This window comes from Coregonus clupeaformis, chromosome 1 (genome assembly GCF_020615455.1).
Source record: "Coregonus clupeaformis isolate EN_2021a chromosome 1, ASM2061545v1, whole genome shotgun sequence".
NCBI lineage: Eukaryota > Metazoa > Chordata > Actinopteri > Salmoniformes > Salmonidae > Coregonus > Coregonus clupeaformis.
In genome coordinates this window covers 14,576,500-14,603,954 of record NC_059192.1, presented here as the reverse complement: position 1 = coordinate 14,603,954, position 27,455 = coordinate 14,576,500, and the positions used below count along the sequence as shown (strand labels likewise).

General features: G+C 43.7%; 1 protein-coding gene across 4 annotated transcripts in view; it reads left to right on the top strand.

The window, feature by feature from the left end:
• LOC121574073 (zinc finger MIZ domain-containing protein 1-like) overlaps window positions 1–27,455 on the top strand; it is a 194,746-nt gene that overhangs the window by 88,695 nt on the left and 78,596 nt on the right. For all 4 annotated transcript variants that reach the window (XM_045206855.1, XM_045206844.1, XM_045206853.1 and 1 more), the window contains exon 3: window positions 4,277–4,349. The gene's annotated coding sequence lies outside the window, so the exon portion shown is untranslated. The remainder of the gene's footprint in view (window positions 1–4,276; window positions 4,350–27,455) is intronic.

Here is a 27,455-nt window from a genome sequence, read left to right as displayed (position 1 = left end):
ATTAACATTCTTCAGTTTCATTATGTTGTTAAGAGTCCATGTTACCGCAGAAACAGACTCAACCGCACGTATTTTCCTAGAATTGTATGGAATGTTCAGTGATCAGACACTTTCTTATCTGGATAGTATATTAAACACACATATGCACAAAAACATATTACAAATGGCTTTTTTTTTTTAAGGGAAGGCTAAGGTTAGGGGAATACATTTTCTCATTCAAACCTGAAAAAAAGTGCTATCATAACCATAACATTATATACAACATTAATCTCAGGGATATTGTCATCAAAATTAACTGGAATTATAAAATATTATAAGAATAAGGCATATAATAACAATTATAGGCTTTTACAACTTCTATTCCTTCTTGCATACATTCCATTCTGCCTAGAGCCTAATACACAAAGAGTCAGAATGGGAACAAATGAAAAGCATGCAAGAAAGGGGAAATGACCAGTGACAATCTGAGCTACTGGGTGAAGACTAATAGTCCCTTTACTAGTACCTATGTATTGTATGTATTTCTATGTATGTGTCTTGTGAGAGTGTGATTGTCCCTCAGCCCTGTTTGCAGCCTTAGCAACATGTTGTCCAGTCTCTCCAGCCCCTGCTTATCCTTGCCACCGTGGGGGCAGCTATTGACTACCTAGTGTCTATGGTGTCGTCCTCCTCACAAAGGTATGAGAGCTGACAGTCCACCATAGTGTCCGAGAGAGAGAGAGAGAAAGAGAGAGAGACAGAGAGTATTTAAAAAAACATAGACCTAATTTATATATAGGCCTAAATAATAGTACAGAACAATAATACATCGTTGACAGTTACCTTCCAGTCAAAAAGCTTGGCTGAGAGGCAGCAGCATCACATGGTGGCTCCAGCTTCCTCTAGATCAATCTCATCCTCTTTGTCCTCGTCTTCCCCAGGTAGCGATGAACCTTCAGAATATAAAAAAGGGAATCATGAATGGAAGGGAATTGTACAAGTTATCAATCGGCATGCAAGGTGACAAAGTTACGCTTTATTATCCAAAGATTTTCACTCTAACATATGAGAAAACATGTAACATAATTTCATATCTGATAGTCCATAACTGAAATAATATGATAATGTATGCCTATAAGTATCAAAGTCAGGAACCAGCTAGACCAGTATAATTTAGTTACCAAGCTGGCTACAAATCTGAGCTTTCATCAGGGTTAGGCTTCAGGCTTAGGCTACATTAATTCTTGAAATCAACAGCCAGCAGCCTTACTATTTTTAGGAATCATAGCTATCACCGATAAAAAGACACATAATATATCTAGATACACTACATTACCAAAAGTATGTGGACACCTGCTTGTCGAACATCTCATTCTAAAATCATGGGCATTAATATGGAGTTGGTCCCCCCTTTGCTGCTATAAAAGCCTCCACTCTTCTGGGAAGGCTTTCCACTAGATGTGGGAACATTGCTGCGGGGACTTGCTTCCATTCAGCCACAGAGCATTAGTGAGGTCGGGCGCTGATGTTGGGTGATTAGGCCTGGTTCGCATTCGGCGTTCCAATTCATCCCATAGGTGTTCGATGGGGTTGAGGTCAGGGCTCAGTGCAGACCAGTCAAGTTCTTCCACACCGATCTCGACAAACCATTTCTGTATGGACCTCACTTAGTTCACGGGGGCATTGTCATGCTGAAACATGAAAGGGCCTTCCCCAAACTGTTGCCACAAAGTTGGAAGCACAGAATTGTCTAGAATGTAATTGTATGCTGTAGCGTGAAGATTTCCCTTCACTGGAACTAAGGGGCCTAGCCCGATCCATGAAAAACAGCCCTAGACCATTATTCCTCCTCAAGCTTTATAGTTGGCACTATGCATTCGGGCAGGTAGTGTTCTCCTGGCATCCGCCAAACCCAGAATCGTCTGTCGGACTGCCAAATGGTGAAGCGTGATTCATCACTCCAGAGAACGGGTTTCCACTGCTCCAGAGTCCAATGTCGGCGAGCTTTACACCACTACAGCCGACGCTTGGCAATGTGCATGATGATCTTATGCTTGTGTGCGGCTGCTCGGTCATGGAAACCCCTTTCATGAAGCTCCCGACGAACAGTTCTCGTGCTGACGTTGCTTCCAGAGGCAGTTTGGAACTCGGTAGTGAGTGTTGCAACTGAGGACAGACAATTTTTACGCACTTCAGCACTCTGCAATCCCGTTCTGTGAGCTTGTGTGGCCTACCACTTCACGGCTGAGCCGCTATTGCTCCTAGACATTTCCACTTCACTATTACAGCACTTACAGTTGACCAGGGCAGCTCTAGCAGGGCAGCATTTTGACGAACAGACTTGTTGGAAAGGTGGCATCTTCTGGCAGGCTGGCTAGCTAGCTTAATATCTAATCACTAGCCAGTTCGTTTAGCTCGGTCTAGCTCATACCTAATAACAAATGCTCTTAAAATTGTCAATATGAGTATTTTATTTTGTACAGTTATCAATGAAAAACATTTACATCAAAACAACAAGACAAGAGAAGAGCTAAATCAAGTAGACTTGCTAGGTAGCTTGCTACCCTGCCTTGTTTTGGCTGACTGTCTAAGTTACTTGGCTTGTTATCAACATTTAATTTCACAGACTCATCTTATCAATCTGAACAAATACTTTAAAAAGTACATATAATTACCAACATAAAAACAAATTGTATACAGTTTCTTACCTTAATATTGTAGTCCTGATCTCAATGACAGAACTGTCAAAGTTGTGAGAAACCTTTCAGGTCCACTAGAGACGAGCATTCACTTTCTCCACACCAAAACTCACAATTTGCTCACTCCTACCAATGACGCATTGGCGTCAGTTGTTACTATGGCAAGTCAAGATGGCGCTACCCATACCTCTAATAAACATTGTTCAGGATCAAAATACTTAAAATAGAGATGTTTCTATGTTACAAGCACGTTTAGTACACAGCCCATCTGAAATTAGCCCGCCCAACTACCTCATCCCTATATTGTTATTTATTTTGCTCATTTGTACCCCAGTATCTCTATTTGCACATCATCTCTTGCACATCTATCATTCCAGTGTTAATACTAATTGTAATTATTTTGCACTATAGCCTATTTTATTGCCTTACCTCCATAACTTGCTAAATTTGCACACTGTATATTATATGTATTTCTGTTGTATTTTTGACTTTGTTTTGTTTTACCCCATATGTAACTCTGTGTTGTTGTTTTTATCGCACTGCTTTGCTTTATCTTGGCCAGGTCGCAGTTGTAAATGAGAACTTGTTCTCAACTGGTTTACCTGGTTAAATAAAGGTGAATTTAAAAAAAATATATATAGTATTATTGGATTGAATACATCTTTGCTCAGCTTTACTTCCTGAAGTGGTTCCATTCCCCTTTAATCTCTATTCATCTCTAATTAGAAACTATGAGAGTTCAAAGGGAGTCGATCTTCAAGTAGCTAATGTTTTTAGACTCAATCTAAAAGACATGTTGACCAAAAAAAAATCATCAGAACATTCAGCAATGTTTTTGTTTCATATTTGGTGACTAGTAGTCATATTTTCTCAGTTGCTGTGTGGTACTGGACAACAATAATGATGGTTTTGGGATGGAAGAGGATTGAGGCTTCTTCCGTGTAGCAATGTCTTGGGCAGCTGATCCAGTCTGTGATTGGCTGAAAATAAAAATCAAGTGGGACTTGGGAACTCGAGGGGCTGAGTTGTTCACCATTGCTCTTGTCCAAACCATGGGCCAGAAGCCTCTCTGTACAGTACTGTACTTTACTGTAACTACACCAAGATCCAGTTTCAAAGAGTCTTGATGAGACGAGTCAAAGGCTCCTCCAGCACGTCACAACAAGAGAATAATACTTTTCATTTAACACAGATGTTATTGCAAAAATAAACCTCTTTAGATGGAAAAAAAGAAAACCCTCTTTAGATGGAAATAAAAAGTGATAATTTACAGTTGTTATTGTTTGTCTTTTGGAAGATTATGGAAGATCATATGTTACTACTAACCTGTCTGATAATAGTTACCAAAGACAATGGATGCATCATCATAACATCCATCTACAATGAATGATGGTAAAGAACTCTCATTGAATTCCCTCTTACCAACTCCCATTGAATTGTCATGCCAAACATCCAACCCAGGATTACTGAAAAACTTGGGAATTTTGGGAACGTTATCGGAATTTTTCAACCCTACTCCTGTACCAAACCTAATATTTTCTACATGTTTTGTACTGAGTGGTCCTAATATGTTTTCTGTTTTCTGTTCTTCATTCCAGGCATGTTCTTTGATTGATGAGGAGGTAGCGAAGGCTTTGGTTAATAGGAAAAACAGGAACTCCCTCTCCACTGGTAAGACATGGTGATTTACGAGCCCTCTCTGCTCATCATGCACAACATCTGCTCTCACAGACAGACACAGTTGCATCCCAAATGGCACTCTATTCCCTATTTAGTGCACTACCTTTGCCCAGATGGAGGGACTTTGAAGAAAACAGAGGCAGTCCTGTTTGGTTTTTATGTTTGTCACAGACTTTGGAAATTGGGGTTGCTTTTTTGAGCAACAAGAGAGGACTGGCAAATTACCATTTTGATTGGTATTGTTTTGGCTAGAAGAGAGGGGCTGGTTGATTTGAACATATCTTAAAGATGATGTGTGTTGTGCTTTGACAAATTGTTACTTGACACTGTCCTTCCCTCCACACTCGACAAGGCATCTGTAGTTAGAGCAGCCGTACCCCTCAGTCAAATGTACATCTACTGTGAAACCATCATAGAAATCAAAGAAACCATCATCAAAGAAACCATCATAGAAGAAGCATCATTGGTCCTTTGTTGTGGTTGATTTGAAGAGGGTCACATTTTGTTTGTTTACATGAGAGTAACATATCCTTGTAACTATTGTCAGTCTACAATGACCAGGGCCAGTATTCATAAAGTGTTTAAGAGTATGAATGCTGATCTAAGATCAGGTCCCCCCAGTCCATATCATTTCATTCATTGTAATCTAAAAGGCACAACTGATCCTAGATCAGCACTCATACTCTAAATACGGGCCCGGTCCTATTAGAAGCTCACCCAAATGACTCTCCCGTGAGTCCTGTAACGGGTGTACGGTGAAGCATTATCCTGGGTCAGTTTTGATTTTCCCCACTAATGATTAAGGTTTGGACTGGGGAGGGAAGCCGATCCTAGCTCTGTACCTAGGGTAAACCCTGGAGCTCTGAAACGTGAACAGCCTTGTAATTGCCAATGTTGAGCCAATTCTCATTTGCCACCTCTGACTATTGATCCGTCTCTATCAATACCAATATCAATCTCCAGGAGAAGGCTATGGTTGCGTCCAACATCGCACCCTATTTCCTATATAGTGCAATGGGCTCTGGTCAAAAGTAGTGCGCTATATAAGGAATAGGGTGCCATTTGGGACGTAGTCTATAACAGAAACCCCAGCTGCCTAGCTTCTCTCACCAAGTAAATGCATCGGTAGAGAGCTAGAGTGTACCTAGCAAACAATGGAAACATGGCTGAAAACAGAATACTCACAACTTATTATTTAATTACATGTGGGTATAGAGTAATATACACATAATGGATGTTAATGAGTGCGATTGAATCACAATGTGGAGCTGTGTTGCAGACCATTCTTTCGGTGAGTATTCTTGCTGTGTTAGTTATAGTGTTACAGTATGCAATATATTTGTGTAGAATGTGTGTAGAACATCATCAGTGTTTGTGTACATGTGATAAATCATCAAAGGCTGGAAGGTGAATATTTTTGGTGGCATTTTCTGCAGTATGCTAATGAGGGTGAGGAGCGAGATTGCGAGAAGAGGGAAATGTGAGAGATTGAGAGCGAGAGTGAGCGAGAGAGAGATTGAGAGAGAGAGAGAGATTGAGCGAGAGAGATTGAGAGAGAGAGAGAGAGAGAAAAAGGGAGAGAGAGAGAGAGATGAGATGGGAGGAGAAGGAAAAGAAGGAAAGATGGAGAGAGAAAGAGGGAAAGACAGATGGAGGCTGAAGTGAATAATAGATGCAACCTGCGATTTGTGAGAGGAAAAGAAAGGAGAGAGACTGAGAGAAACCTCAAGTCATGCATATCATATTACGCATTTCCCCCGTTACATTTTATTATTGTGTGTGTCTGTGCCTGTGTGTGTGTGTGTGTGTGTCTGTGTGTGTGCAGTCACATTAGCCAGGAGGGTTGCCAAGCTCTAGTGCTGAGCGATTAACAGAAATTTTGTTTTTTCTGCGTTTATTAAACAACTAATTGACCAATGTCGGTTCAATTACTTGAATTACATTTAGTTTGTTTTTTTGTGTGAGCTCAACGCGCTGTTTCTCTAGAGAGAAATCAAATTATTCATGAGAGAAATTAAGTCAAGAACTATGGGGACGTGGGCTGAAGGGAGTTGTAGTTTTCATTAGGCAAATATTCAACCTAGTTCAGCGCAGAAACGTGGTAACTAACTACAATGACCATAATCCATTGCACCTGTTCTTCCAGACTCGGACAAAGACGGACAGCCTACATCCAGACCGCATGAGAGAGGATTGTACAGAACACAACGATGAGAGGGATAGAGACAGTTCGTAAAGTAGCTCTACCCGGTTGATAGTTGTAGTAGTTGGTAATAAGCAGTCTTGAAAGTATGCCTTATTTACTTTGAAGAACTAGTCAAATGATTTGGTCAGACAGCTCTGCAGCATACTTAAGCAGCTACTAGCTAGCCAGCTAGCTACTATCCTAGCAAATAGGATAATTCAAAGACAGTACAGTATTGGGAGCACAGAGATAACGTTAGATGGCTGGCTGCTACTGCCTGAGCAGAGATGAGATGATGACTTTAAGGAATGAAATATAATAGTCATCAAAGAAAAACGAAGTAATACATTACTATTTTATAGTAATTTCCAATTTTTCTATTGATGTCTACCCAATGTGGACCTGACAGACAATGGAATGTTTTCAATATTTTGGCTTTGGAATTGTCATTAAAAAGCTCTAAAATCATTTTAATGTAATTATTTCATAATATATTTAATGTTTAAAAAAATAATCGTAACTGAAATCAAAAACTGTGATTATTTTTTAATAACCAAACCATAACTGAACCAACCTCAAAAAGCACTATTCGCTCACCACTACCAAGCTCTGGAATGCCGTGTCTGGTATTTCCTGATGCTTCATAAACACACTGCGAGTGTGTGTGCGTGTGTGTATGTGTATGTGCTTGTGCTTGTTTGCGTGTGCATGTGCACGCCTGTGTGTACAGTGAGGGAAAAAAGTATTTGATCCCCTGTTGATTTTGTACGTTTGCCCACTGACAAAGACATGATCAGTCTATAATTTCAATGGTAGGTTTATTTGAACAGTGAGAGACGGAATAACAGCAACAAAAATCCAGAAAAACGCATGTAAAAAATGTTATAAATTGATTTGCATTTTAATGAGGGAAATAAGTATTTGACCCCTCTGCTAAACATGACTTAGTACTTGGTGGCAAAACACTTGTTGGCAATCACAGAGGTCAGACGTTTCTTGTAGTTGGCCACCAGGTTTGCACACATCTCAGGAGGGATTTTGTTCCACTCCTCTTTACAGATCTTCTCCAAGTCATTAAGGTTTCGAGGCTGACGTTTGGCAACTCGAACCTTCAGCTCCCTCCACAGATTTTCTATGGGATTAAGGTCTGGAGACTGGCTAGGCCACTCCAGGACCTTAATGTGCTGCTTCTTGAGCCACTCCTTTGTTGCCTTGGGCGTGTGTTTTGGGTCATTGTCATGCTTGAATACCCATCCACGACCCATTTTCAATGCCCTGGCTGAGGGAAGGAGGTTCTCACCCAGGATTTGACGGTACATCGTCCCTTTGATGCAGTGAAGTTGTCCTGTCCCCTTAGCAGAAAAACACCCCCAAAGCATAATGTTTCCACCTCCATGTTTGACGGTGGGGATGGTGTTCTTGGGGTCATAGGCAGCATTCCTCCTCCTCCAAACATGGCGAGTTGAATTGATGCCAAAGAGCTCAATTTTGGTCTCATCTGACCACAACAATTTCACCCAGTTCTCCTCTGAATCATTCAGATGTTCATTGGCAAACTTCAGACAGCCCTGTATATGTGCTTTCTTGAGCAGGGGGACCTTGCGGGCGCTGCAGGATTTCAGTCCTTCACGGCGTAGTGTGTTACCAATTGTTTTCTTGGTGACTATGGTCCCAGCTGCCTTGAGATCATTGACAAGATCCTCCCGTGTAGTTCTGGGCTGATTCCTCACCGTTCTCATGATCATTGCAACTCCACGGGGTGAGATCATGCATGGAGCCCCAGGCCGAGGGAGATTGACAGTTCTTTTGTGTTTCTTCCATTTGCGAATAATCACACCAACTGTTGTCACCTTCTCACCAAGCTGCTTGGCGATGGTCTTGGAGCCCATTCCAGCCTTGTGTAGGTCTACAATCTTGTCACTGACATCCTTGGAGAGCTCTTTGGTCTTGGCCATGGTGGAGAGTTTGGAATCTGATTGATTGATTGCTTCTGTGGACAGATGTATTTTATACAGGTAACAAACTGAGATTAGGAGCACTCCCTTTAAGAGTGTGCTCCTAATCTCAGCTCGTTACCTGTATAAAAGACACCTGGGAGCCAGAAATCTTTCTGATTGAGAGGGGGTCAAATACTTACAGTGGGGAAAAAAAGTATTTAGTCAGCCACCAATTGTGCAAGTTCTCCCACTTAAAAAGATGAGAGAGGCCTGTTATTTTCATCATAGGTACACGTCAACTATGACAGACAAAATGAGAAAAGAAAATCCAGAAAATCACATTGTAGGATTTTTTATGAATTTATTTGCAAATTATGGTGGATTATAAGTATTTGGTCAATAACAAAAGTTTCTCAATACTTTGTTATATACCCTTTGTTGGCAATGACACAGGTCAAACGTTTTCTGTAAGTCTTCACAAGGTTTTCACACACTGTTGCTGGTATTTTGGCCCATTCCTCCATGCAGATCTCCTCTAGAGCAGTGATGTTTTGGGGCTGTCGCTGGGCAACACAGACTTTCAACTCCCTCCAAAGATTTTCTATGGGGTTGAGATCTGGAGACTGGCTATGCCACTCCAGGACCTTGAAATGCTTCTTACGAAGCCACTCCTTCGTTGCCCGGGCGGTGTGTTTGGGATCATTGTCATGCTGAAAGACCCAGCCACGTTTCATCTTCAATGCCCTTGCTGATGGAAGGAGGTTTTCACTCAAAATCTCACGATACATGGCCCCATTCATTCTTTCCTTTACACGGATCAGTCGTCCTGGTCCCTTTGCAGAAAAACAACCCCAAAGCATGATGTTTCCACCCCCCATGCTTCACAGTAGGTATGGTGTTCTTTGGATGCAACTCAGCATTCTTTGTCCTCCAAACACGACGAGTTGAGTTTTTACCAAAAAGTTCTATTTTGGTTTCATCTGACCATATGACATTCTCCCAATCCTCTTCTGGATCATCCAAATGCACTCTAGCAAACTTCAGATGGGCCTGGACATGTACTGGCTTAAGCAGGGGGACACGTCTGGCACTGCAGGATTTGAGTCCCTGGCGGCGTAGTGTGTTACTGATGGTAGGCTTTGTTACTTTGGTCCCAGCTCTCTGCAGGTCATTCACTAGGTCCCCCCGTGTGGTTCTGGGATTTTTGCTCACCGTTCTTGTGATCATTTTGACCCCACGGGGTGAGATCTTGCGTGGAGCCCCAGATCGAGGGAGATTATCAGTGGTCTTGTATGTCTTCCATTTCCTAATAATTGCTCCCACAGTTGATTTCTTCAAACCAAGCTGCTTACCTATTGCAGATTCAGTCTTCCCAGCCTGGTGCAGGTCTACAATTTTGTTTCTGGTGTCCTTTGACAGCTCTTTGGTCTTGGCCATAGTGGAGTTTAGAGTGTGACTGTTTGAGGTTGTGGACAGGTGTCTTTTTATACTGATAACAAGTTCAAACAGGTGCCATTAATACAGGTAACGAGTGGAGGACAGAGGAGCCTCTTAAAGAAGAAGTTACAGGTCTGTGAGAGCCAGAAATCTTGCTTGTTTGTAGGTGACCAAATACTTATTATCCACCATAATTTGCAAATAAATTCATTAAAAATCCTACAATGTGATTTTCTGGATTTTTTTCTCCTCAATTTGTCTGTCATAGTTGACGTGTACCTATGATGAAAATTACAGGCCTCTCTCATCTTTTTAAGTGGGAGAACTTGCACAATTGGTGGCTGACTAAATACTTTTTTCCCCCACTGTATTTCCCTCATTCAAATGGAAATCAATTTATAACATTTTTGACATACGTTTTTCTGGATTCTTTTGTTGTTATTCTGTCTCTCACTGTTCAAATAAACCTACCATTAAAATGATAGACTGATCATTTATTTGTCAGTGGGCAAACGTACAAAATCAGCAGGGGATCAAATACTTTTTTCCCTCACTGTATATGTGCAGATTGGATGTATTTCAGAACTGCACTGCTGGCTCTCTGCTCTGAAGAAACAGCCTGTTTCTGTTAGCAGCTTTTGGCTATTGCGCCATTTCTCAGACAGAAGCTAGTCACTGTATCAGAACGAATCTGAATGAATAACATAATTTAATCTAAATGAATAAAATAATCTGATTCTAACCATTTTTGGACAATCCCTCAATGCCATGTGTTCTATTTCTACCTCTCTCCAGTCATTTGGTATTCTGATTAATTGAGTGATAGTCAGTGATACTGTGTGATACACAGAGCAAAAGTCTTGATTGAGAGTCGTGATGCGCTCACTGCTTTTCACAGATTAGTAGGTCATTTCTATGTCAAACTAAAAAGATTGATAGAGATTAAAAAGCAGTGTGGTCTGGTTATCCAACATGGCCTCACACAGACTAGTGTGTGTGTTTGTGTGTGTACTCCCGCATGTGTATGTGTGTCGATAATACGAGCACACGTGTCTGTGTCTGCGCCGTAAGTGCGTATGTGAATAATGGGGTCATTCTTCAGCCTTCTGCTGTGTGACTGGGCCGGTACAGTGGTGTGGTTTCCCCTCCGGAGGCTGAGAGCCAGAGAGGGGTAGCTGGAAATAGCTGTGCCTGGGTCAGTAGCGCCACAGATGGGCCTCGGGGCCTCTCTCTCCCCCCTGAACAAGCTGCCTGGATGGAGGTGCTGTCAGACAACCAGACCACCTTTTATCCAGGTCACATCACATGAATGATGAATAGGCTCCATTCAGTCAAACCAGGGTCGTATTCATTAGTGAAAAACGTAGCAAAATGTTTTTTTTGCAATGGAAAATGAAAACAAGCGCTTCTTATTGGACAAATTCAAGTAGGCCCCTCCCCGTTTCAGCCGGTTTGCTTACGTTTGGTTCGTAGTGAATACAACAACCCTGGATTGCAGTACTTACATTTATCAACACACTATTTGCCCTGTCAAAGTAGAAATGGTTTTGGGTACTGTAAGCCCTAGGTAGACTCCTCGCATATGTGCAGAAGTAGTATTGCTGATGTTGTGGTATACATATTTTGTTTTGTATTCCATTTGGCTCTTGGTTCATCATAACCTAATAACTTGGATAAACTATATTGTAGATGGTTGTGTACTGTAAGTAGGAAGTAGGTAGCCTTGACCGAGCAATTGATTTGTAGCGAGGGCAGAGATTGCGTGTCACTCTGGAACATTGTATCATAATAGGGGTCACACACACACTTGCACTCCCGCTCACACATACACACACTGGTGCTGGATCTGTAGATTCAGTAAATTGGGTTTACATTTGTTTATATTTGGTTATTGAAGGTGAAAAAGCAGCATGGTTGAGCCATGGGACATGGTCCCAGCAGCATTCGTAACCATGCAGACTAAATCACAGAAAATCTGATTACCAAACATACAGTTAAGAGGATTATTTCAGATATCTTTTTCATTTTTTCATTGGCCGGACATAAAATCTGCAATAAATAAATAATAATAATAAAAAAATAATAATCTGTCCGTCTGTTTGTCCTCCATTTTCTGTTGTCATATTTCCAATTGACATGATGGCCATTTTGAACTAGTTCAGACGTTTTTGTGTGCATTACGAGACCATTATTTAGCCCATCCCTGTTTTAATGAGCCCAGTGAAACACACACACACACACACACATTCTAATTTAGCGTATACAGCCTGTACACAGTCCCAGGACAAGGCTATGTCCATTAGTAGTGTTTATTCATGATAACAGTGTTTGCTAAAGGAGAGTGTTACAGCATTACAGACGTAACAATATCCTATTTCACGCATGGATACGAAGGCTCTTACGCATGTATGCTACAGTAAATGAACCAGGATAGCAGCTAACCTGTTAGCTTCTGATATCAGACGGTGTACTTTGATACAACTGACTGACCAGGTGCGAGCACTGCCATTTACAAATCAAAGCCAAATCAGAGCTACTGTATCTACCATTCTTTCAATTCCCAACTTTATTCAGCTGATCCCCTGGGACTTAAACTATTGAACATCTCATTGACTTTCATATCAGTCTGTTTATATAGCAGCTATGTAGCAGCTCATCCATTCACACCTCTTCTAAACATTGAAGTAGAAAATAGCTTTTTTCTCTATCTAAAGCTCTGATAAAACCATAGGCTGCATCCCAAATAGCACCCTATTTGCTGTAGGGCTCTGGTCAAAAGTAGTGCCCTACAGTATATAGGGTATACGATGCCATTTGGGACACACATAGCTAACAAGCTCTGTAATCAGATCGAACCTAATCTGATAACTGCTTTTACAAGCTACCAGTTGTTTTATTTCCCATTGATACATAGCCTACTCATGTGGAGAGGTAGAGTGTTTGCAGAGCAATAGAGGGTAGATCTATCTGAAATGTCAAATGGAAAAATTATATTTTTAAATGTCAGTGTCAAACATAATAGCAAGGTAGATGTACCTAGTGCTATATGGGTACAACATGTGGGTGTTTATGTGTGTGTGTGTGTGTGTGTTTTTGTTTGTGTGTGTTCTGCAGCAGTGAAAGGCTGTATGTCAGCTCCACGGGGCAGAGAGCCAGAGAACAAAGCCTTAGTGAAGGAGCCTGCTAATGATCTGAGGGCCTGTACAATGTCTGGAGACATTCTTCCCGACACAGCGCACACACACATGCGTGCACACACACACACGCATGTCTCTCTCTCTGTCTCCTTTCTGCCTGCAGAAAAGAGGTTAGCAGAAGTAATTTGTCAGGAGGGGGGGGTGGGGGGGAGGAAAGGATGGAAGGGGGGAATGAGGCAAAGGGGGAAGGCTAAAGTGGCCAGATTGAGTGGAGGCAGAGGAAGAGAGAGCAGCTCTTACAAGCTAACGTGTGGGCCAGTTCTGCTTCTCAGAGAGAGAGAGAGAGAGAGAGAGAGAGAGAGAGAGAGAGAGAGAGAGAGAGAGAGAGAGAGAGAGAGAGAGAACACACAGTAGTATTTCAATCTTTAGAATTGTATATAAAACACAAGCACTTCATGACCTATCGTGATTCTCCACAGTAAATCCTCCTAGCACACTGTGTTGTGTTCAACCCTCCATGCCTTGCTGTGTCACATGACCAGTGAAGTATAGAGTAGAGGAAGGGATGTCCAGTTCTGTCTGGCTCTGACTGGGACTAACCTAACGCCACGCATAACAGGGATAAAGCCTCTTTAACCAGGATTATAACGGCCCGTCCCTGTACTGTATACCTCTCTATATCTGGGAGAGAAGAGAGAGCTGCACACCCACTCACCACAGATCATCTTTCATCTCCAAATCTGCTTTGGCCATGGGGGTGAGGCTGTGTGTGTGGGGGTGGGGGGAGTACACATACAGGCAGGCACAAAGGCAGGCACACACACAGCCTTGCAGCTGTTGCTGATGATGTAACCTCTGATTCGGACTGCCTTTTGTTTCACAGACTGAACATGGAGCAGAATTGGCAACGTTATGGCTGTCTTACAACACACCCACACGCATGCACGCACACACACATACACACACACGCACACACTCACTTGCACACATTCATATGCATGCACATAAACCTGCATTTGTGGACGGAAACTCTGGAAAGGGTCCTAAGTGGAGCATTTAGTCTCGGACAGTATCTGAGCTCAGAAAGCTGGCATTCCACTATTTATTCCACACAAACTCTCTCGTGGAAACACCAGCGGGTTATACAACTACCTGAACACACTATACAGTAATTATCCTCCTCTTCACCAGCCAATTGACACCTCACAGTCATCTGTTGATTAAAATTATGAGAAGGCTGAATAACATTCTTTAGAATATATGGACATAGGAGTATTCACAAATATTTCAGTTAAACACTGCTTTGAAACTAGCATGATCAGATGGCACCTACTCTCCACCTCAGCCCTGAACCTGAGTCAGAGCTGGAGTTGGTGGTTTGAAGAGCTTAATTGGCACTGTGTGTGTGCGTGCGCTTGTGTGTGTGTGTTTTAAGGAGAGGAGAAGGGGTGACTGCATAAATTGCTGTGTAGAAGGACTTGTCTGTGTCAACAAGATCTCATAGTTTCCCATTTGAAATTTGACGTATTATGGATGGATGTCTATTTTTACTCATTCATTCTGCGTGGTTACAGGGTTAAGTCAGCATTGTTACAGGGTTAAAACAGAAACAACAGACTTTCAGCACATTTATAGGGAAGGACATTCAACAAGCACAGCACTTACACAAATGACTGATGATTGGCTGAGGGAAATTGATGATACAAATATTGTGGGGGCTGTTTTGTTAGACTTCAGTGCGGCTTTTGACATTATCGATCATAGTCTGCTACTGGAAAAACGTATGTGTTATTGCTTTACACCCCCTGCTATATTGTGGATAAAGAGTTACCTGTCTAACAGAACACAGAGGGTGTTTTTTAATGGAAGCCTCTCCAACATAATCCAGGTAGAATCAGGAATTCCCCAGGGCAGCTGTCTAGGCCCCTTACTTTTTTCAATCTTTACTAACGATATGCCACTGGCTTTGAGTAAAGCCAGTGTGTCTATGTATGAGGATGACTCAACACTATACACGTCAGCTACTACAGCAACTGAAATTACTGCAACACTTAACAAAGAGCTGCAGTTAGTTTCAGAATGGGTGGCAAGGAATAAGTTAGTCCTAAATATTTCAAAAACTAAAAGCATTGTATTTGGGACAAATCATTCACTAAATCTTGTAATAAATAATGTGGAAATTGAGCAAGTTGAGGAGACTAAACTGCTTGGAGTAACCCTGGATTGTAAACTGTCATGGTCAAAACATATTGATACAACAGTAGCTAAGGTGGGCAGAAGTCTGTCCATAATAAAGCGCAGCTCTACCTTCTTAACAGCACTATCAATAAGGCAGGTCCGGCAGGCTTTAGTTTTGTTGCACCTGGACTACTGTTCAGTCGTGTGGTCAGATGCCACAGAGAGGGATTTAGGAACATTGCAGTTGGCTCAGAACAGGGTAGCATGGCTGGCCCTTGGATGTACACAGAGAGCAAACATTAATAATATGCATGTCAATCTCTCCTGGCTCAAACTGGAGGAGAGATTGACTTCATCACTACCTGTATTTGTGAGCGGTATTGTCATGTTGAAAGCACCGAGCTGTCTGTTTAAACGACTAGGAAACAGCTCAGACACCCATGCATACCCCACAAGACATGCCACCAGAGGTCTCTTCACATTCCTCAAGTCCAGAACAGACTATGAGAGGCGCACAGTACTACATAGAGCCATGACTACATGGAACTCTATTCCACATCAGGTAACTGATGCAAGCAGTAGAATCAGATTTAAAAAAACAGATACAAATACACCTTATGGAACAGCGGGGACTGTGAAGCAACACAAACATAGGCACAGACACATGCATACACCCACATGATAACATACGGACTATACACACACATGCACATGGATTTTGTGTTGTAGATATGTGGTAGTGAAGTAGGGGCCTGAGGGCACACACTTAGTGTGTTGTGAAATCTGTTATGAATGTATTGTAATGTTTTTAGAATTGTAAAACTGCCTTAATTCTGCCGCACACCATGAAGAGTAGCTGCTGCCTTGGCTAATGGGGATCCATAATAAATACAAATACAAATACAAACTCAAAGGTTAACAGTATAGGCATTAATTCAGAGTGGTTAAGGTTAGGGCTATGGTTTGTGGAAGGCTTAACACTAGAACCGCCTGGCCTTTCAGTCTACAATACCCGCTAGAAAACGTTGCCTGGCGTCGACTTTAGCATATGCATCAGCTCCATATCAAACCACAAGGTGCGCAAACATAAGCACCAACACTTGATAAATAGTGCATAAACTATTGTAAAGGATTAATTGCATGAATAAATATTTGCGGAAATATATCAATAAAATAATAATAATATATAAAGTCAAGGATATGTTAAGTATAATTCTACAAAGTCCTAGAAAAACGTAGGCCAACAGCATATTTTCGTTCCCTTACGATAAAAACATTAGTGTAATCCATTTGATCAACTTTATTTGTAGATTCAATTAGTAATAGAGTTATAGTAATTAATGAAGTCCAGTTACAGCTTCTTTTGACAAAGTAGAAACAAAAAATATTATAATAATCTAACCAGCCAGGTGCACAGGTGAAATGATTTGCTGTATTCCTAAACAAAAGCACCAGTGCATGAACAATTGTAAAGGATGAATTGCATAAATTAATACCATATTTGAATTTGAAGTTTATTATGTTACAAGTTTTTGCTTAGTAACCAGAGCAATGCGAGCGGTCATGTGCTGAATGCATGGACAGCACGGATATTCTTGGAAAAAGTGACATTTGGAAATAGAGCTGCACCTCTTGAATTCAGAGTTATTTGACAAAGGTAAGTGTAATAGAAACTGCAGTATATGCTCTTTCTAATACTATATACAAAATCTAAATGTTTTACATGCGTGTGACTCTGAAGTTGGATTTGATAAAGTGATAATAAAGTGATGATCCTTTCCATGCATTTGTAAATTACAAGATGTGCCCATCTTTTCATGTACAATTTGACAACTGATAGGCCTAATATTGTCACTCATCAGATTATTGAAAATGTAATCTTGTCTATAAGCTAACTCTTATTATGTGCTAAATTTTGTTTCGGTATAGTTTAGGTGTAGTTTCGATGGGCCGGCTGTGCAGGCTGACTGGCATCGTTTGTTGGATAGAGTCAAGGATATGTTTTTCATTATTCTAAAGGCCTACTGCAACACATAGCATGTTTTCGTTTCCCTTACAATAAATGTGATGTATAATACAGTTATAGTAAATAAAACAGTCCCATAGTACAACTTAAAAGAGAATGTTATCAACCCCCAAGGCACACGGTCACATTATTTGCTGCTGATAAATAGGCATAACACAAACTCATCATTACAATATTGTCTTTCTAAATTAAATCAACCTCTTCACCCTCCTTATCATTCAGTTAAGCCTAATTTAAATTAAATTGTGAAGTAAGCTGCACAATTATCGCCCATTCATCCATTTGTCATTCATTCAGTGAGGAGAGAGAGACGCATTAACTCCTGGCTGGGTACCAACGTCCTACAGCACATTGGCCGGTTAAGTTAGGAATAGGTGTGAAAAAAACAGGTTAAAAGGCCCTAAATGCTTTTCTGTTTGTGATTTTTAAAAATCGGACAAATGAGAAGTATAAAATACAAACATTTAGGAAAAGTCAGGGAAGGAGCAGGAAATAGCTTTTATTTTGGCTCATTTTTTAAATAAAAAAATTCTAACGTCAGTGGCCGTTGGCCTATGGTGGTTCTAGTGTTAAAGATGCACTATGCAGAAATTGCTACGCAATTTCCTGGTTGCTAAAATTCTATTAGTTCGCTTAATGTCAGTTTATGTGACAAAACAAGCAAGTATAGTGTAGAAAATCATTGTACCATCTAGACTGTGAAATATATTTTCCATAACCAAAAATATTGTATTTTAAATATATTTAAAAAAAAGGATATGTAGATGTATGTGTATGTATGTATATATGTGTATGTATGTATGTATGTATGTATGTGTGTGTATATATACACTGCCGATTTTGCAGGTTTTCCTACTTACAAAGCATGTAGAGGTCTGTCATTCTTATCATAGGTACACTTCAACTGTGAGAGACGGAATCTAAAACAAAAATCCAGAAAATTACATTGTATGATATTTAAGTAATTAATTTGCATTTTATTGCATGACATAAGTATTTGATCACCTACCAAACAGTAAAAAAATGGAAGAAGTTCAAGAAGATGGTCAATCACCCTCGGTCTGGGGCTCCATGCAAGATCTCACCTTGTGGGGCATCAATGATCATGAGGAAGGTGAGGGATCAGCCCAGAACTACACGGCAGGACCTGGTCAATGATCTGAAGAGAGCTGGGACCACAGTCTCAAAGAAAACCATTAGTAACACACTACGCCGTCATGGATTAAAATCCTGCAGAGCACGCAAGGTCCCCCTGCTCAAGCCAGCGCATGTCCAGGCCCGTCTGAAGTTTGCCAATGACCAGCTGGATGATCCAGAGGAGGAATGGGAGAAGGTCATGTGGTCTGATGAGACAAAAATATAGCTTTTTGGTCTAAACTCCACTCGCCGTGTTAGGAGGAAGAAGAAGGATGAGTACAACCCTAAGAACACCATCCCAACCGTGAATCATGGAGGTGGAAACATCATTCTTTGGGGATGCTTTTCTGCAAAGGGGACAGGACGACTGCACCGTATTGAGGGGAGGATGGATGGGGCCATATATCGCGAGATCTTGGCCAACAACCTCCTTCCCTCAGTAAGAGCATTGAAGATGGGTCGTGGCTGGGTCTTCCAGCATGACAACGACCCGAAACACACAGCCAGGGCAACTAAGGAGTGGCTCCGTAAGAAGCATCTCAAGGTCCTGGAGTGGCCTAGCCAGTCTCAAGACCTGAACCCAATAGAAAATCTTTGGAGGGAGCTGAAAGTCCGTATAGCCCAGCGACAGCCCCGAAACCTGAAGGATCTGGAGAAGGTCTGTATGGAGGAGTGGGCCAAAATCCCTGCTGCAGTGTGTGCAAACCTGGTCAAATGAATTACATAAAAATCATACAATGTGATTTTCTGGATTTTTGAAGTGTTGAAGTTGAAGTTGAAGTGTACCTATGATAAAAATTACAGACCTCTACATGCTTTGTAAGTAGGAAAACCTGCAAAATCGGCAGTGTATCAAATACTTGTTCTCCCCCACCGTATATATATATATATATATATATATATATATATATATATATATATATATATATATATATATACAGTGGGGAAAAAAAGTATTTAGTCAGCCACCAATTGTGCAAGTTCTCCCACTTAAAAAGATGAGAGAGGCCTGTAATTTTCATCATAGGTACACGTCAACTATGACAGACAAAATGAGAAAAAGAAATCCAGAAAATCACATTGTAGGATTTTTATGAATTTATTTGCAAATTATGGTGGAAAATAAGTATTTGGTCAATAACAAAAGTTTCTCAATACTTTGTTATATACCCTTTGTTGGCAATGACACAGGTCAAACGTTTTCTGTATGTCTTCACAAGGTTTTCACACACTGTTGCTGGTATTTTGGCCCATTCCTCCATGCAGATCTCCTCTAGAGCAGTGATGTTTTGAGGCTGTCGCTGGGCAACACGGACTTTCAACTCCCCTCCAAAGGTTTTCTATGGGGTTGAGATCTGGAGACTGGCTAGGCCACTCCAGGACCTTGAAATGCTCTTACGAAGCCACTCCTTCGTTGCCCGGGTGGTGTGTTTGGGATCATTGTCATGCTGAAAGACCCAGCCACGTTTCATCTTCAATGCCCTTGCTGATGGAAGGAGGTTTTCACTCAAAATCTCACGATACATGGCCCCATTCATTCTTTCCTTTACACGGATCAGTCAGTCCTGGTCCCTTTGCAGAAAAACAGCCCCAAAGCATGATGTTTCCACCCCCATGCTTCACAGTAGGTATGGTGTTCTTTGGATGCAACTCAGCATTCTTTGTCCTCCAAACACGACAAGTTGAGTTTTTACCAAAAAGTTATATTTTGGTTTCATCTGACCATATGACATTCTCCCAATCCTCTTCTGGATCATCCAAATGCACTCTAGCAAACTTCAGACGGGCCTGGACATGTACTGGCTTAAGCAGGGGGACACGTCTGGCACTGCAGGATTTGAGTCCCTGGCGGCGTAGTGTGTTACTGATGGTAGGCTTTGTTACTTTGGTCCCAGCTCTCTGCAGGTCATTCACTAGGTCCCCCCGTGTGGTTCTGGGATTTTTGCTCACCGTTCTTGTGATCACTTTGACCCCACGGGGTGAGATCTTGCGTGGAGCCCCAGATCGAGGGAGATTATCAGTGGTCTTGTATGTCTTCCATTTCCTAATAATTGCTCCCACAGTTGATTTCTTCAAACCAAGCTGCGTACCTATTGCAGATTCAGTCTTCCCAGCCTGGTGCAGGTCTACAATTTTGTTTCTGGTGTCCTTTGACAGCTCTTTGGTCTTGGCCATAGTGGAGTTTGGAGTGTGACTGTTTGAGGTTGTGGACAGGTGTCTTTTATACTGATAACAAGTTCAAACAGGTGCCATTAATACAGGTAACGAGTGGAGGACAGAGGAGCCTCTTAAAGAAGAAGTTACAGGTCTGTGAGAGCCAGAAATCTTGCTTGTTTGTAGGTGACCAAATACTTATTTTCCACCATAATTTGCAAATAAATTCATTAAAAATCCTACAATGTGATTTTCTGGATAATTTTTCTCAATTTGTCTGTCATAGTTGACGTGTACCTATGATGAAAATTACAGGCCTCTCTCATCTTTTTAAGTGGGAGAACCTGCACAATTGGTGGCTGACTAAATACTTTTTTTCCCCACTGTATATATGCGAGAGAAAAAAAAACATATGGGGGATTGGAAGTGATGCAGACATTTACATTGATGGAGGTTACAATCTATCTGCAATATTAAAGCTGATCTACCCCCTAAAAGAAAAAATATATATATACAGTGGGGAGAACAAGTATTTGATACACTGCCGATTTTGCAGGTTTTCCTACTTACAAAGCATGTAGAGGTCTGTAATTGTTATCATAGGTACACTTCAACTGTGAGAGACGGAATCTAAAAAAAAATCCAGAAAATCACATTGTATGATTTTTAAGTAATTAATTTGCATTTTATTGCATGACATAAGTATTTGATACATCAGAAAAGCAGAACTTAATATTTGGTACAGAAACCTTTGTTTGCAATTACAGAGATCATACGTTTCCTGTAGGTCTTGACCAGGTTTGCACACACTGCAGCAGGGATTTTGGCCCACTCCTCCATACAGACCTTCTCCAGATCCTTCATGTTTCGGGGCTGTCGCTGGACAATACGGACTTTCAGCTCCCTCCAAAGATTTTCTATTGGGTTCAGGTCTGGAGACTGGCTAGGCCACTCCAGGACCTTGAGATGCTTCTTACGGAGCCACTCCTTAGTTGCCCTGGCTGTGTGTTTTGGGTCGTTGTCATGCTGGAAGACCCAGCCACGACCCATCTTCAATGCTCTTACTGAGGGAAGGAGGTTGTTGGCCAAGATCTCGCAATACATGGCCCCATCCATCCTCCCCTCAATACGGTGCAGTCGTCCTGTCCCCTTTGCAGAAAAGCATCCCCAAAGAATGATGTTTCCACCTCCATGCTTCACGGTTGGGATGGTGTTCTTGGGGATGTACTCATCCTTCTTCTTCCTCCAAACACGGCAAGTGGAGTTTAGACCAAAAAGCTCTATTTTTTGTCTCATCAGACCACATGACCTTCTCCCATTCCTCCTCTGGATCATCCAGATGGTCATTGGCAAACTTCAGACGGGCCTGGACATGCGCTGGCTTGAGCAGGGGGACCTTGCGTGCGCTGCAGGATTTTAATCCATGACGGCGTAGTGTGTTACTAAGGGTTTTCTTTGAGACTGTGGTCCCAGCTCTCTTCAGGTCATTGACCAGGTCCTGCCATGTAGTTCTGGGCTGATCCCTCACCTTCCTCATGATCATTGATGCCCCACGAGGTGAGATCTTGCATGGAGCCCCAGACCGAGGGTGATTGACCGTCATCTTGAACTTCTTCCATTTTCTAATAATTGCGGCAACAGTTGTTGCCTTCTCACCAAGCTGCTTGCCTATTGTCCTGTAGCCCATCCCAGCCTTGTGCAGGTCTACAATTTTATCCCTGATGTCCTTACACAGCTCTCTGGTCTTGGCCATTGTGGAGAGGTTGGAGTCTGTTTGATTGAGTGTGTGGACAGGTGTCTTTTATACAGGTAACGAGTTAAAACAGGTGCAGTTAATACAGGTAATGAGTGGAGAACAGGAGGGCTTCTTAAAGAAAAACTAACAGGTCTGTGAGAGCCAGAATTCTTACTGGTTGGTAGGTGATCAAATACTTATGTCATGCAATAAAATGCAAATTAATTACTTAAAAATCATACAACGTGATTTTCTGGATTTTTGTTTTAGATTCCGTCTCTCACAGTTGAAGTGTACCTATGATAAAAATTACAGACTCTACATGCTTTGTAAGTAGGAAATCCTGCAAAATCGGCAGTGTATCAAATACTTGTTCTCTCCACTGTATATATAATATTGTATTTTTTGCTGTTTGAAGCTGATGTACAAATCTGAAAGTAAAATACGCAAAAACAAAACTTAAGAATGGGAAGCATAGAAATAGCGCACATAGAACAGATCTACCGCTTCTTAGACTTGCTTTCAATGAGAATGACAGATCTATAATATACATTTCTATGTGAATTTGGTTGGGTCGACCAAAAAGTTACATATTGTAGCTTTAAAACAAAATAAATACCATGAAGTATCATCACGTATTCTCACGGCTTGCTAGACCATTGTGAACTACGGTGGCGCAGTGATCTTGTCACGATCGTCTTTAAAGGGAGCAGACCAATACGCAGCGCGTTGAACGAACATGACTTTATTTATAAAGTGCACGAACAAAACAAGAAACAGAACGATTCGTGAAGTCCAACAGTTCCAACTACAGAACAAAGAACAAAAACCCACAACCCACATGAGAACACAGACAGAATAAATATGGCTCCCAATCAGAGATAACGAGCCGACAGCTGACACTCGTTACCTCCGATTGGGAGTCACACGACACCACAATAAACACACCCAAAACACAACCAACCGAATACACCCTTACAACCAACCCCACAACAAATACCCAACAAAACAAACACACCCTGGTTCATACACAACGTCCCGGAACCAGAGCGTGACAGTACCCCCTCCTAAAGGTGCGAACCCCGGACGCACCAACATAAAGACTAGGGGAGGGTCTGGGTGGGCGTCTGTCCACGGTGGCGGCTCTGGCCCCGGTCGTGATCCCCACCCCACCACAGTCACAAACTGCTTAATAGGCAGCACCGGACTAAGGGACAGCACCTGACTAAGGGGCAGCACCGGACTAAGTGGCAGCACCGGACTAAGGGGCAGCACCGGGCTAAGGGGCAGCACCTGACTAAGGGGCAGCACCTGACTAAGGGGCAGCACCGGACTAAGGGGCAGCACCGGGCTAAGGGACAGTACCTGACTAAGGGGCAGCACCGGACTGAGGGGCAGATCCTGGCTGGCTGGCTCTGGCGGATCCTGGCTGGATGGCTCTGGCGGATCCTGGCTGGACGGCTCTGGCGGATCCTGGCTGGCGGAAGGCTCTGGCTGATCCTGTCTGGCAGAAGGCTCTGGCTGATCCTGCCTGGCGGAAGGCTCTGGCTGATCCTGTCTGGCGGAAGGCTCTGGCTGATCCTGTCTGGCGGAAGGCTCTGGCTGATCCTGTCTGGCGGAAGGCTCTGGCTGATCCTGTCTGACGGAAGGCTCTGGCTGATCCTGTCTGGCGGAAGGCTCTGGCTGATCCTGTCTGGCGGAAGGCTCTGGCTGATCCTGTCTGGCGGAAGGCTCTGGCTGATCCTGTCTGGCGGAAGGCTCTGGCTGCTCCTGTCTGGCGGAAGGCTCTGGCTGATCCTGTCTGGCGGAAGGCTCTGGCTGCTCCTGTCTGGCGGAGAGCTCTAGCGGCTCCCGGTCTGGCGGGACGGCTCTGAAGGCTCATGGCAGACGGGGCGGCTTTGCAGGCTCATGGCAGACGGGCAGTTCCTGCGCCGCTTGGCAGACGGACAGTTCAGACGGCGTTGGGCAGACGGGCAGTTCAGGCGCCGTTGGGCAGACGGGCAGTTCAGACGGCGTTGGGCAGACGGACAGTTCAGGCGCCGTAGGGCAGGCGGCAGACTCTGGCCGGCCGAGACGCACCGTAGGCCTGATGCGTGGTGCCGGAACTGGAGGTACCGGGCTGAGGACACGCATCTCAGGGCTAGTGCGGGAAGCAGCAACAGGGCATGCTTGGCCCTGGGGACGCACCGTAGGCCTGATGCGTGGTGCCGGAACTGGAGGTACCGGGCTGAGGACACGCATCGCAGGGCTAGTGCGGGAAGCAGCAACAGGGCATGCTTGGCCCTGGGGACGCACCGTAGGCCTGATGCGTGGTGCCGGAACTGGAGGTACCGGGCTGAGGACACGCATCGCAGGGCTAGTGCGGGAAGCAGCAACAGGGCATGCTTGGCCCTGGGGACGCACCGTAGGCCTGATGCGTGGTGCCGGAACTGGAGGTACCGGGCTGAGGACACGCATCTCAGGGCTAGTGCGGGAAGCAGCAACAGGGCATGCTTGGCCCTGGGGACGCACCGTAGGCCTGATGCATGGTGCCGGAACTGGAGGTACCGGGCTGAGGACACGCATCGCAGGGCTAGTGCGGGAAGCAGCAACAGGGCATGCTTGGCCCTGGGGACGCACCGTAGGCCTGATGCGTGGTGCCGGAACTGGAGGTACCGGGCTGAGGACACGCATCACAGGGCTAGTGCGGGAAGCAGCAACAGGACGCACAGGACTCTGGGGACACACAGGAGGCTTGGTGCGTGGTGTAGGCACTGGTGGTACTGGGCTGGAGCGGAGAGGTGGCGCCGGAAATACCGGACCGTGCAGGCGTACTGGCTCCCTTGAGCACTGAGCCTGCCCAACCTTACCTGGTTGTATACTCCCCGTCGCCCGACCAGTACGGGAAGGAGGAATAACCCGCACCGGGCTATGTGGGCGAACCGGGGACACCATGCGTAAGGCAGGTGCCATGTAAGCCGGCCCGAGGAGACGCACTGGTGGCTTGATGCGTAGGGCCGGCTTCATGACCTCCGGCTCAATGCTCAATCTAGCCCGGCCGATACGTGGAGCTGGAATGTACCTTACCGGGCTATGCCTGCGTACAGGAGACACCATGCGCTCTACTGCGTAACACGGTGTCTGCCCGTACTCCGCTCTCCACGGTCAGTCCAGGAGTAGGCGCAGGTCTCCTACCTGACTTCGCCACACTCCCTTCTAGCCCCCCCCCAAGAAATTTTTGGGTAATACTCTCGGGCTTCCAGCCTCGACTCCGTGCTGCCTCCTCATACCACCTCCTCTCGGCTTTAGCTGCCTCCAGCTCTTCACGAGGGCGGTGATATTCCTCCGGTTGTGCCCAAGGACCCTTTCCAGCCCGTATCTCCTCCCATGTCCAGGAATCCTTTGGAGGCGTCCATAAATCCTGTGTAGGTAGGTCCTGTTGCCGCTTGTTACGCTGCTTGGTCCTCTTGTGGTGGGTTTTTCTGTCACGATCGTCTTTAAAGGGAGCAGACCAATACGCAGCGCGTTGAACGAACATGACTTTATTTATAAAGTGCACGAACAAAACAAGAAACAGAACGATTCGTGAAGTCCAACAGTTCCAACTACAGAACAAAGAACAAAAACCCACAACCCACATGAGAACACAGACAGAATAAATATGGCTCCCAATCAGAGATAACGAGCCGACAGCTGACACTCGTTACCTCCGATTGGGAGTCACACGACACCACAATAAACACACCCAAAACACAACCAACCGAATACACCCTTACAACCAACCCCACAACAAATACCCAACAAAACAAACACACCCTGGTTCATACACAACGTCCCGGAACCAGAGCGTGACAGATCTGAGCAGCGTTCTTCGGCTCCGCCATCACTAGTTCGTGCCCAGTGCTGGGCAATCGTTTTTATTTTATTATAATTTTTATATGGCAAGGAAGGCATATATCGATGTTCTCAGGAACTTTTCAAACGTCCAAAATCGAAGTCTATTCCTAGTGATCAGGCTGGTCTGTGTAGGGAAGTGAGCCTGGGTGCCTGATTGCCTGTGATACAGAGGCCCATGGGAGATTGTATATACAACAGCATGTAGAGAACCATGTTTCTTTAATGACTCTGAGAGGACAGCTTTGGTGTGGGCTCATTATTGCCTCTTACCCCTCATCTCTTCTCTCCTCCTCCCCCTCTTCTCTCTCTTCTCTCTCTTCTCTCCTCTTCCCCCTCTTCTCTCCACTTCCCCCTATTATCTCCTCATCACCCTCTTCTCTCCTCTTCCCCTCTTCTCTCCTCTTCCCCTCTTCTCTCCTCTTCCCCCTATTATCTCCTCATCCCCCTCTTCTCTCGTCATCCCCCTATTCTCTCCTCATCCCCCTCTTCCCTCCTCTTCCCCCTATTCTCTCCTCATCCCCCTCTTCTCTCCAGGAATCTGTTCAATGTCTAATGGTGTGTTGTAGATGTGTGTGGACCAGAGTCTGACTGTGTGTCTGTGTGTTACAGTAACCTACAGTGGCTTGCGAAAGTATTCAACCCCCTTGGCATTTTTCTTATTTTGTTGCCTTACAACCTGGAATTAAAATGGATTTTTTGGGGGGGTTGTAGCATTTGATTTACACAACATGCCTACCACTTTGAAGATGCAAAAGGAAAAAAAATGGTGAAACAAACAAGAAATAAGACAAAAAAAAACAGAAAACTTGAGCGTGCATAACTATTCACCCCCCCAAAGTCAATACTTTGTAGAGCCACCTTTTGCAGCAATTACAGCTGCAAGTCTCTTGGGGTATGTCTCTATAAGCTTGGCACATCTAGCCACTGGGATTTTTGCCCATTCTTCAAGACAAAACTGCTCCAGCTCCTTCAAGTTGGATGGGTTCCGCTGGTGTACAGCAATCTTTAAGTCATACCACAGATTCTCAATTGGATTGAGGTCTGGGCTTTGACTAGGCCATTCCAAGACATTTAAATGTTTCCCCTTTAACCACTTGAGTGTTGCTTTAGCAGTATGCTTAGGGTCATTGTCCTGCTGGAAGGTGAACCTCCGTCCCAGTCTCAAATCTCTGGAAGACTGAAACAGGTTTCCCTCAAGAATTTCCCTGTATTTAGCGCCATCCATCATTCCTTCAATTCTGACCAGTTTCCCAGTCCCTGCCAATGAAAAACATCCCCACAGCATGATGCTGCCA